This window comes from Cotesia typhae, unplaced genomic scaffold (genome assembly GCF_013202065.1).
Source record: "Cotesia typhae breed Kobodo isofemale line unplaced genomic scaffold, CoteBio_Ctyphae contig_5, whole genome shotgun sequence".
Taxonomy (NCBI): Eukaryota; Metazoa; Arthropoda; class Insecta; order Hymenoptera; family Braconidae; genus Cotesia; species Cotesia typhae.
The window spans coordinates 5,030,363-5,043,473 of record NW_027423757.1 but is presented as its reverse complement, the minus strand read 5'-3'; the positions used below and the strand labels follow the sequence as shown (position 1 = coordinate 5,043,473).

The following is a 13,111-nucleotide window of genomic DNA, read 5'->3' as shown; positions in this document are numbered from 1 at the left end:
CATCTCTAAATCTTATTTTCTCGATTTAATTTATAAATTTCATGAATTAATTTAAACTAAATATCTTATAACAAAATTAAAATTTTAAATAAATTTTTTTTTTTAAATAAACACCTGAATAAAAAAGTAATGAATGAAAAAAGTAACAATTATTTGAAAACAAATTTTATTATTTATTTTACTATCCACATCATAAATTTAACAAGCAATAAAGTTTATAACTTTTTTACTTTCATGAAATTAAGTGTAAAATTAAAAAATTTACATCACAAAGTACGCATTAAAATAGACAGTAGTGTACTCGGTGTTGCATATTACTTTGCCGACGCATAAATTAAAACTTTTTCTTAACTTTGTAATCTAATCATTCATATATTCACAATTACATGGTATCGCCCGAGAGTGTTGGTCAAGTTGATATGTATACACTTATAATACATACGTATTATAAAAATATATGACGCTTGCGCCTTGAAAGCTCTGCGATAGTGTGTAAGGAGAGGCTTGTTAGGGGCAGGTGGGCGAGAGAGGTGATACAAGCCCGGGTCGAGCAATGAGACGCCGTCAGAGCGGCGTCGCGACGCGAGCGTTCGCCTCCGTCGGCGGCACACTAGGTAGACAATACTAGCTCTTACTCATTGAAAGACAGACAAGTCCGAGCGTGTGGTCAATTCGGTCACTGGCCGCGAGCCAAACAGGATCAACCGATTGTCTAGTGACTTTAATGATTGGCCAGGTCTCGTGTTTTATTTGTCGCGATCATTAAAAAAAAATTGATAACATCGATAGCAACTGAAAATAAAAAAAAAAAAATAAAAAAAAAATTATTACGACCAAATTTTATCCCGCCGAAGGGAAGATAATTTCGCGCCATTTCACACGTGCAAAGCCAAGCCAGAAGACTTTTATAATAATTAAATCTATTGACTGGTAAAATATAATTCATCCTATCAGAGGTTGGATAACATTCATCATTGAGAGTAACAGGTACGTTTTTACGACGTGTTAAAAGTCTATACTCTTCTGTTGACGTTAATGCACTCTTACTTACACTCATATCAGCTCTACGTACTTATTTATATTTGTATGCATACATGTGTGTAAACATGACCGTACTTCATCGGAATTTCATTAATCATTTATCAGTCTATTACCACCGAGTATGTTGGTTAATTAAATTGCGGGTTATGGCATTTGATTATCCCAAAACTATCTTCTGCGGTACACTAATTACTGGTTTGTTATTATAAACAAAGTGAGATAATTAATTGTGGACTGTACAATTAAGTTCTTGTATGCGTATTGTATAAGGTTGTTAAATTTTGTATCCACGGGTTTGCGTCAAATTCTGTTAAAATTATTTCATCGATAATAATGAAGTTGTGGATTGTTAGAGACATTGTGGATTTTATTCAATTAAAAAATTTTTGTAAAAAAAAGTTTAACTTCTAAAAATTCATCAAAATAATTTTTTTGCACAGAAAAATAATACTTGAATGATTACAGTTAAGATTGTGAATTTTAATAATTAGATGCTTCGAGAAAAAAATAGAGAAATTAAAATTTCAAAATATAATTTTAGAAAACTCTGTAAAAATTATTTAAAAAATTTTGAAATTTAATTCTAACGAAATATATTTATAAAAATAAACTCTCTTGTTCAAAAACAATCCCAACATAATAAAATATAAATATAGTAAAATAAAATAAAGAATTGTATGGAAAGAGTTGACAATGTAATTTATTTAAGAGCATAGCGTGATTGAAATTCGAAAAACGGTTTCATCTTATATTTTTGATAATTATAGCATTCTTTGAGGCAATTGGTCTGATCGTATACAATAGTTCGGTCTCTTTGTTTGAGTAACAGAAGCCAAGAACGATTGTTATGTACTCGACAATTTCTATGTCTTTATAAGTTTTTCTTTTTTGATAATGTGAAGTCTCTTGTAAAGAAAGTGGTGAAAAGGATAAATTTTCTCCGAGAAAAATTGCCGGACGCAAAATGACAATAAGGACAAAGCACTCTAAGGTGTCTTGGGAAATTTAACGCGAAGGATAAACCATTGATTTAGCTCTGTTATATGGATTGTAATTTAATGTTTTTTTTTTGATGAAAAATAAGGGCAGGAAGCATCAATGAGGCGAAAATTTAATTTTTAGAAATGGATTCGCTTTAAATAAGATCCCGGAAAAAATGTATAAAGTTCTAGCTGTGGTATTAAAGTATATACTGGTCAATGTATTTTTAGTGGTGGCGTTGAGTGATACAGATGAGGTAAATTGACTCTAAGATGAAATGATGGGGAAGATTTATCAGCTACTCATTCTATTTGTACGATTACCAGAGGACGAATGTAATTTTATTTGGATTACACACGCGTCCGAAGACCCTTGAGAGTTCAGAGAGCTTGTAAATTCTAATATTGACTTTCCGTTTCATATATTATTATACATATACTTGTCAGATCGTACTAAAAATTTATAAAATTCTGTTTTATTTCAAATTCATATTTTAAATTATTAAATATAAATATTTTAAATTTCAATAACGAGTACGTTATTTTATGTCATCCAGTTTATAATTATCGAGGGTACCTTAAATATTCATGCTTGTCGGACTTTAAATTTCATTAAAATGTTATGCCATCCGAAGCATCCTAATCTACTTTTTTTTCTTTTTCTTTAACTTTTATTTAATTTTAAATATTACTTCTGCTTCACATTATATTATTATTTTATTTTCATGATAATCATTACTATTTATTTTCAAGAGTAATTAAGAAAGTAAATTAATTCTGTGTACACCAAATCTCAGGAACAAACAATCTTAAGAAGCAGTGCCAACATTGGACAGTAATTCATCTTGAGCTAAAATATTATGATAAGATACTGGCTGATAATAATGAAAAAATGAAACGTTAAGCACCCAAGTAGTCAAATTTAAATAAAACAAAGAAGAAGTTCTTGGTTTCTCAGTTTCAAAAAAAAAAATTTCTAAATTATTCACTGTTAAATTTTTTATCTTTATGATGATTATCTTCAGCGAGCCGACTAGCTTTAGCAATTTTGAAAAATCTCACGAACTCGAGTAGAGAGTTTATCTGAAGAAGGCTTTTTTCCTTGCCTCTCTTACTTCCATTCAAAGTTAACTTGTCTTTGTTTTCTCACAAGGTTTAACATTGTTTGTTTTATTTTATTCCATCCGCTGTTACTTCCATCATTTAATGCTTTTTGTTTTCACTCTTTTGTCTCAAGTTCACTCCAGATTTATTTCCGTAACGCGTATTACTTCATTCTTCGCTTCTATTCTTTGACTTTACTAGTACTTCTCTGGGGTCAGTTATATTACCTACCATAACTCTTACTTCTACTCTCTACTGTAACTGTATTATACCCTGTAGTTAATCTCATACGCCCTGCTATGCACTTTTCAACTAAGTCGTAAGTAGTAATATATGCAGACGTGAAAAATCCCACCTTTTCAATGCGTTATATCTTATACGTTAATAACATCATTCCATTCACGATAATATATTTCAAATAGTCGTGATTTAATGCTCATACTGTCATAAATTTATTATACATGTAAATCACGTTTTAGCTGTTATTCCATTAAAATTAGTATGCTCATTAAAATCTTGTGGAACGCTGCATTAAACATTCATCTCGTTCATTATTATATAATAAAAACAACTTGGTCCTTAAGCAAATTTATTATAATTATTTGTGTTTTTTAAGCAAATTAATAATTATTTAATCATACATTTTTTTGAAAGTGCAAAATATTTTTCTTTATTTAATTAATATAAGCTCTCTAGTAACTTGATGAAAATTGTCTAAATTCAATTCCGGAGTATAATTTTAAGTGAGTTATTTCTACATAGTAGTGAAATAAAAAAAAAATTTATCCAAAATGAAAACTTTCAAGTAATTTTTTGAATAGAAATAAAAAAAAAAAACAATTCTTGCAAGCTAAAAAAATTTACTTCAACAATCAAAGTGAATAATCTATATTTTTGGGGTTGATGTTAAATTGAATAAAACAATTTATTTTTTATTCTCTTTACGATTATTATTTCTTCATTAGTATTAATCATTGTACTAGATCTAAAAATTTTGTCTTTGCTAGTGTAGACGTGTTGGAGGGAGGAGATTAACTACACATCACTCATTATATCACCTTCGACATCAACGACAAATTACTGATGACTTATGTTTTTGTTATGGATTGATAGCAATTGTCAAGTTTGAATTTTTATTTATCTTAGTCAGGTTTTGTTGAAAAATTTCATGTATCATTATCATTAATCATACCCATATCGGGATATAGATGACAGATTTTTCATACTCGATCACAAAAAATGATGTTGTCATTCAACTAGGATGCCAATTTTTTTTCGGCACTTTCGTTAACGAAAACTTTTGCCGGGAAAAGGTTGGGCTGAAGGCGATTGCCAAGAAACTGATGCGGATATTCGTGAAAGGAAATAAATTATATCAATTTTAGTTTAGACGAGGATGATCGGTCGGGGACATACTAAACTGATTGTACGCCGGTTGTGGTAACTGACTACTGATATTGCCACCGCTAACTATTTTACCGTATTTTCGAGAAATTTAGCGCGATTGTTTACTCTCTCCTAAGAGAGTGTTTAGGAAATATTGCTCATAATACCCATTTAGAATTACTTTTATTTGTCCTTATTCTATGAATATATTACGGATATTGATGAAACGCAACTTAGTTATTCTTTAGACCAAGTGATCTATTGATTATTATCATGATGATATAATTGACATTTGTTGTAAATAAAAGCCACCAAAATCAATAATGATATTAAAAACAATCTCAAGTTATCATTTTAACGATTTCGCACCTCCATTCCTTTTGCGCAGATATTTTGTTCGCGGATAATACCTTATGTTACAAAAGTAACTTAGATTGATTGAAGTTCCAACAAAAGAAAAATTCAAATTTGTTTTGATAACTTTTAAGTACCTCCATTTTGTTTTTTTTGCATGAATGGGAGTTTAATACTATTCAATGTTCTATAAGCTTTAAATATTTCAAAAAGATAGTTTCTTATTGAAAATAAAAATAAATTTTCGCATCAATGAACCTTGTTTTCATGTCTTAGAATCTAATAGCTGATGTGGTACTAAAATAGCGACAAGAAGTCTTAAACTACAACTTAAAGTTTGTAGTTACGCTGGAAGTCAAGTTTTTAAATGTTTCCTCGAACTTGTAAGTAACGTTTCTTTGAACTAGATTAACTTGGGTTGTAGTGTCGAGTTGTCAAGCATTGTCCAGAGTTTTATAAATTTACTTGTAAAGCCAAACTTTTTCAAAGTTTTTCGTCTTGATTTAGTAACTTATTTCCAAATTTCTGTAAATTTCGAGCTTAGGAAAACACTAATTTTTTTTTTACACAGTACACAAATCTGCTTCATGTCTTGTGAAAACCGCGTAGCTCACTATTATTATTATTTTTAAAGCTCGTCAAGGAAACACGTGTTTGCGGATCTTGATGTTATATCTCCCGTTAAATTATTTATCACTTTCACGACCCAACGATACATAAGTTTTCGTATAAAAATAACATATTTTTTGTTTAATAAAGCTGTAGAAGAATAATAGCGCTCATTTTCCCCAACTAGAACAACATAAATATAAAAATAATAACAGTTATAGCACAAAATACTTCCTGGTTTTATTTTATCTTTTACTTTATTTCCGTCATTTTTCTTGAATCCTCTTCGTGCTTATAATAAAATTTATTTTTGATCCAAAAGTATAAAATACGTCAAATTTACTCTAACGATACATCATAATATATATCCTAAAGTAATATAACACAATATATTATATATGTAAACGCAAACACAATATCATTCATCTATAGAAAAAATTATTCTTATTCATTCACTTGGCTTAGCCAAAAAGTTTTTGACATTTACATATTTCATTGACAATCGGTAGAACATTTACTACTTTCTGCATTCCACTTTAGCACTATAAAAAATAAAACTTTTAAGTCATTGTCACATTTCATCATTCACTCCATTAAATATACATTTATAAATTTCTCCCAATACATTTGATTTTGCAAAAAAATATATTTTATATTTTTCATTCTCACTGAATAAAAAAAAAGTATACATCAAAACTTGTTAAATCTTGGCTGGTTCATTTATAAGACCTTGAATTTAAATATTCTTAAATTTAATTTAATGCAGGCAATTAAGCAAGTGCTGTTAATTTATAATTTATGGACATTTTTTTAACAAACTTAACTTTACTTCATTGCTATTGGTTTTTTATTTATACTACTATCTGCAATTAACATACAACTTGTAAGATCGAGCAATCACATGCACTCAAAATTTTTTTATCAAAAAATAATTGCTAAAAATTTTTTTTCTTCTAATAGAGTAAATAATAATATTAACAATAGTTACTTATTATTGGTATGAACATGAATTTGTTGTTATTGATGTGGGTGAAAATGTCGATCAAATGAAGATCAATAAAAAATAAATTGGTTCCTAGTTGTTGATTAAGAAGATAATACATACTGAAATACGTAGTAACTTACAAAAATAAACTTATATATCTTGATTGGTATATACACTTGAATTTAATTGTCTGATATAGCTCTTAAACTAAAAATAAAATTTTATGGCTATTTATACAGAAATGGGGCTCCACATATTTTAAATAAAATTGAAATAAAACGAAAATCGAAAAATTGATCTTTTTAAATATGTTTTTTTTTTTTAAATTATTCTTTTTCACGGCAAATTTATGATAAAAATTGTGAAAATTAAATATTTTGATGTTTTTGAATACCAAAAATTTTTAAACTATGTTATTCTGAATTTTTTTTCTAATTTATTCTATTTTTATCGCTCTTGAAGAAAAAAAAATATTTCACTTATTGGAAAAAATAGGATCGTCACCATTTCGTATAAAAACACCGAGAATCGTAAATTTTTAACTTTCAAATAGAAAAAAAAAAAAAAATCAAATTATTACATTTTCATACTTTTTATCACAAATCCACCGTGAAAAAGTCAATTTGAAAAAAAAAAAAATATTCAGAAAAATCAATTTTTCGATTTTTTACTCTCAAAAATAGGTGGAGCCACTTCTGCATAATTACCATTTTATCTGATGTATTAAATATTTATTCAGTTTTTTTCGAAAAATAAAAAATTCCTCCTGTTGAGACGAATCTATAAATTAATATGAAATCTAAAAAATTCAATCGTTATAATTGCTTGGAGGGTATTATTGAAGAATAATCTGAACGTAATACTATAAATATGAAATCGATTTATTGAATACACAACAGGGTCATCACCTCCAATTCGTAAACAGTGGAATATTCAAACGAGCAATCGACACCATCGATTAAAAGTTGAATTGAATTTTTAGATCTGACTATCAAAGTAAATCGACCGGACTATCACACTTGATTATTTAAATATTTTTCGTGAAACGGTGTATTTTTTGTGAGACGACTAAACCTTTACAAAAATATTTCCATGCATTGATACGAACTTTACTATTATTTCATGAAACGTTACCTTTTTTAGGAATTTTTAAGATGTAAAAGCACATATCGAAAAAGGGATCACTTGTTTTTATTTATTCAATTGACATCCATTTACTCTAACATGATTTTTTATTTTCCAGTCACAGAAATTAGATAAAAGAGAAAATATTTATTGTGAAACAATAGAAACATCAAACGTACAAAAACAATAAAATCGCTGGAAAAAACACCGTCCGTATCATTAGTTTTTGTTGAGTATTTTTTTTTTAGTACATTGTTAAATACGTGAAAGCCAAAAAATATAAATATCCAGCTGTAACCGTGATTCAGATGATCAAAAACGATAAATAAAAAAAAAAAGTTAATAACCAGTCCAGAACCGAAAGCTATTAACCTTTAAAAATTCCCCTGTGGAAGCATTATGGGTTACAGGTTATCTGGTCCAGTTTAAATAAAATAATACCAAATGTATACACGCAAAAGGTTGTAAAATAGCTCGAAATTTATTACCGTCATAGAACAAAACAATAGAACAAAACAACAAGATATTGAAAATAGCAGTGTATATCTATTCTGTCGTAGAAATGGAAGGAGTTAGTGAAGAGCATCCGAACAATTTCAATGCCCGTGAATATTCTCTCGGGCAAGTCGATCATCGTATCATTCCGGGGATTACATTACCAGAATAGAGATTTTAGATGTAGGGTGCAAAGTCTGGTTGCTGTAAAGGATACTGGAGCTCTTCTATCACGATCATGTTGTAGAGAGACATTGAAGAGCATTTGAGAATGAAGTGTTAAGCTGTAACAGTAGCTATCTTGGGTTGGGGTATCGAAAAATCCCTTTCTGGCTGGTAGTTGTCAGTCTACTGTTAAGGGTACACCTGTTTGTTATAGATGAGAAAGACAAGGACACATATATATATTAAAGGACGACAAAGTTGACGAAAGTAGAGAGAGAAGCTGCTACGTGTCTTTGAATGAAACTTCCTGCTAAGCGAATGCTCGATTAGAAGTCTTCTCACGGCGAAAATGGCACGGTGACGACAAAAATAAAAACGAACTAAAGAAAACTGAGAAAAACTATGAGTATCCTCGTTTAAGTGTTCGGCATGATTACTTTTAGTGTATATATATATATATGTACAGTACCACTAAATTAAAGATACAGAGGGAGTGTGACGGAATAGAAAGATTCAAGTCCATGAGAATTTCTATGAAGACCCTCTGAGTTAAATGAAGGAACAAAGTCGGATGAGAAGTCTTTGTGCGTTTTTTACCCTAATAAAATTCATCCTTCTCTGGGTTATATGTACATTCCTTGGAAATAATCAACCTAATCTTGCTCCGTCATAATTGTTGATTAGTTTAATTTAACCCTCAGCGATCTTTCCTACGTATGTAATTTGCTGTAAATGTTCCTGCGGAGCTCGTTTAAGCTTTTGTTTTCAAATACTTGTACTAGTAGAACTTGCTTGTTGTAGAAGCGATAAAATTATAGGTTTAATGTGTGTAGTAGAGCTTTAAACGCGAATTTAGACGATTCGAAGTTATCGTATTTTTTAATTTTATTAAATTATTTTTTTATAGCTATAAAAAGTTATTTTTAGACATTGATGAAAAATTAAGTTGATTCAAAAGAAAAAACCTGTAACTAAGACAATTCAAATTATTTTAAAGAATCTGTTTATTTTGAACCAAGAAAAATTTACTAAATCAAAAAATTAAATTTTTTATATAATTGTAGAAATCATAAAACATTACATACTTTTTGAATATAAAAAAAATTCTATAAATTAAGACTTAATTAACTAGAATAAAAATATTCACTATTTATTTTCGACTCAATTAGCCCAACCCGAAGAAACCGTCGAGGGTTTAAAAAGGTCTATGTTATTTTCTAAGGACACCTGAATTGTGCAAACAATAGAAATAAAAGACTTAAATTTAATGAATTAAACTTAAGTACTATTGTTTCTGTTGTTTATCTGAAACTTCGATCATATTTTTCATTTACTCGTTCTTATCCTTTATCTTTTCATGTTTTATTTTAATTATAATAATATTGTTATTTATAAATATAGATACAACATTGTTTGTTTACTCTGTATTCAATTTAATGTTACCACGCAATAAGATAAAATTGGAGGCAACATAGAAAACAATAAACGATGAGAGGTCAATTATTATTTACAAGTTAATACCTACCACTTAACTTTCTGCTATTACTTTCGTCTGGCCTTAATAATATATTATATTTTTGGTACTTACCACCCACATTGCAAGTAAATCTCTCGCGTCAGACCCCATACGACTATAACAAATCTAGATATCAAAATTCAAGAAGCATCGAATAATATATTCCTAATATCATAGGATGGAGTAGTACAGGGCTAATAGACTTTGTGATTCGAAATCCCACATACGTGTATGTGTACATGTGTACGTGTATTATACATATAAATTAATACAATATATACATATCTAAATTCTCTGTATTCGTCTTTGGATGCTCTGTACTCAGTGCGCTGCGTTATATTCCGTGTAGCTCTGTTTGCTCTGTTTGCTCTATTCAATGTGTGTACTTCAACTCTTCTGTATCTTGTCCTTGTCTTCATAATATAGTATTCAGGTCTTTTACTTTACTTCAGCGATTGCACAACAGAATATTTGTTATCTGTATAGTCAAATATATGTAGAGCGAAAGAGCACTAGCCTCACTCACATACATAGTCAAATATACAAAACCCACAGAATATTTTCTTGAATGACAAAGTCTCTTGTGAATTTACTTTCCATGGAATATTATCTCGGGCAAACGTGTTACAGTTAGGAAAAGTTTCCTTTTACTACGACTCATACTACTCATATAACAACTACTAAAATCCCAATGAATCTTTTCTCTCCTTTCTATTCACTCGTTAATTCTATCCATTCTTCACGAGATTTCAAATTCAAAAGTTATCTCTACGTTCTCAATAAACTTCTTTATTATTGGAATAAACTCTTTTTTTTATATCATTATTGTTTTTCTCCCTAAAAGGAAAATTCTTCATTATAACTTTTATGGCACTCTGTATTTTCTTTTTTGATTTTCTTTGTGTAGAATATAGATTTTTAGATTATTTTAATTAAAAGAAATTACAGCACAAGGCAATGTTTTTTAAAAGTATAATAATAGATTTATTGATAAGGGAAAATAACATACAACTGCTCACTAGCCTGGGTGGTATTAGATTAACTTACAAAACTATCCTTTAAAATTACTTGGGCCTCTTGGTCCCTTCTCACCCCCATCTCTAAACAGTATACTTATAACATACTTCATACACCCTTACTCATTCTCTCACTGGCACTCAAGCTACAATATATTTAAACATCTTACAGAGTAACTATATTTTGACATCTGGCGACAGCATGTTAGAAATACTAGTTACTCATCTAATCCTTAAATTTATAACCACTTATCCTTGAAACTAAAATAAAAATACTTAAACACCGAATACTTTTACTAAAGTAGAAGCATAGAAAATATTTACAACAAAATATTTTTCCTGCTCCTACATTTGTATTTAAATATTTTAAAAATCCTTTGATGCATTCAGCAAACTTTTGATTGTTTGCTCCAAAGTTTTTTTTTATTTAATCCTATTATTTATGGAGAAGTTGAAAGAAATGTCATGCAAAACGACTATACTAAACATACTTTATAATGATTTATGAAGTTAAAAGGAAGTACCGTTTAATAAGTTTTGTGCACACCTGAGTATTATGCTTGACCTTATGACACAATTTTTAAAAAATTTTTATATTTTTCGAGTCAGCTCATCTAATTAAGAAAAAAATTATCTAGATTCAAAAACAAAGATTTTGAACCGAGCAAATAATTTTGAAGAATCAGATTATTTTAAATCTAGCAGATTAGTTCTTGAGTTAAAAATTTTTTTTTGGTTTAAATAAATTTCAATTTATTTAAGAATTTTGATGCTTGATTTAAAATTTTCTTGGTTTAAGATTGTAGTTTTTAGATCAAGTTAATTTTTGTAAATTGAATGTGGAAGCTTATGATATAATCTTTAATTTTCATACTTTTGCAATTTTCTAAAATAAAAAATTTTCTGTAATTTTGAAAAATTTTACTGCATTGCATTCGCTTCTAAGATATTACAAGTTTTTAGTTCCGGTGGGAAATCTCTTTCGATTGCGGCTGTCAAATGGCCTTCTTCTATTTCATTGGCAATTTAAATGAAAAAAAAAATATTATTACGTGTCATAAAAATTTGAGTTATTTTTTCAAACATAAACTATAAGAATTTTATTAATAACATTCTATTCAACAAAAATTTAAAATTATTCATAAGTAAAGTCGATTCATTAAGTCCTTCGAGGGGTAGAGTAGTGTGATTACGTACATTCGTATTAGCAAACTAATTCACGTCCCTGAAAATTTTTTTTTCGTCGAGTTTCTTACTCCGCCTTCTTTAACAAAAAAACTTTTCTAAAAAGTTTTATGTACTTACACTTTACGTAACAATATAAACTTTTGTGAGCATAATAGTTTAAAAGAACTCACGCAATGTAAATTATAAATCCCTCAGAAAAGTTTTACTACGTAGTATTATTTACAAAAGTAAAACATGTATGTGTATTTGTGTTATATGTATATCTTGAAAGTTGAGGTAATATGAGAATATATCTGGTGCCTATATCTGATGTAACATTAATTAATTTAGAATTTGCGTAGCTTACATATTTAGGTGCACCACAAGCTACAGTCTAACGCCAATAATCTCTGTGGTTTCCAAAATGTTGAGAGATCTACTGAGTTGTAGTAGCAGTAAGTACTGATCTACGTGGTCTTGTTCGTCATCAACTATTATCAATGTTCCAAGAGAATGTTCCGTAAATTGCTGTAGGGGTATACCAATTTCAACCCACCGGTCGGCATTGTTGACTCGGTATATTAAGCGTGATGCTTTTCATTGATAAGATTTCGAATTTCTTCCAATCATGCGGAAAATCTATTCACTCTATTCTATTATTTTTTTATTGTTATTATTTTTTTGTACTTTCAATGTTATCATTTATCATTATCGTTTTTATTACACATTGTGTTGTATCATTTCTTCTGCACATAAATGTATAATCGATTGATAGTCGTGACTATGGCTTATTTGGTTTGAAAAATAAAATACAGAGTAGAGGAAAAAAAATTACAGCATAAAAGCTCCCTTCGATTTAAACTTAGTGCGTTACGCGTAGAGTTATGTATTCATTGGTTATATTTTGTATTGTCCCATTTTTATTTCGATTTAGAATGATTGAAAATTTCTTTTATTTATTCAATGACAAATTCAAACAAATTAATTCATTTTATAACATAAAAATTATATCTTTAAACTTCAAATAAATTACAATTCATGATATAAATTAACTTCATTTTTATTTTTTTAAAAACTACATTGTACTTTTTGAAAATATTATGTATCGTCAATTTTCTTGAATTTTGAGAATGATTCATCTGATAATTTTGCTAATCTAATAATCTAA

The 13,111-nt window shown here is 28.6% G+C and overlaps 1 protein-coding gene across 2 annotated transcripts in view; it reads left to right on the top strand.

Moving 5' to 3' along the window:
* Positions 1-582: 582 nt before the first annotated feature.
* LOC141530472 (uncharacterized) overlaps positions 583-13,111 on the top strand; it is a 46,530-nt gene continuing 34,001 nt past the window's right edge. For both annotated transcript variants that reach the window (XM_074247587.1, XM_074247586.1), the window contains exon 1: positions 583-987. The gene's annotated coding sequence lies outside the window, so the exon portion shown is untranslated. The remainder of the gene's footprint in view (positions 988-13,111) is intronic.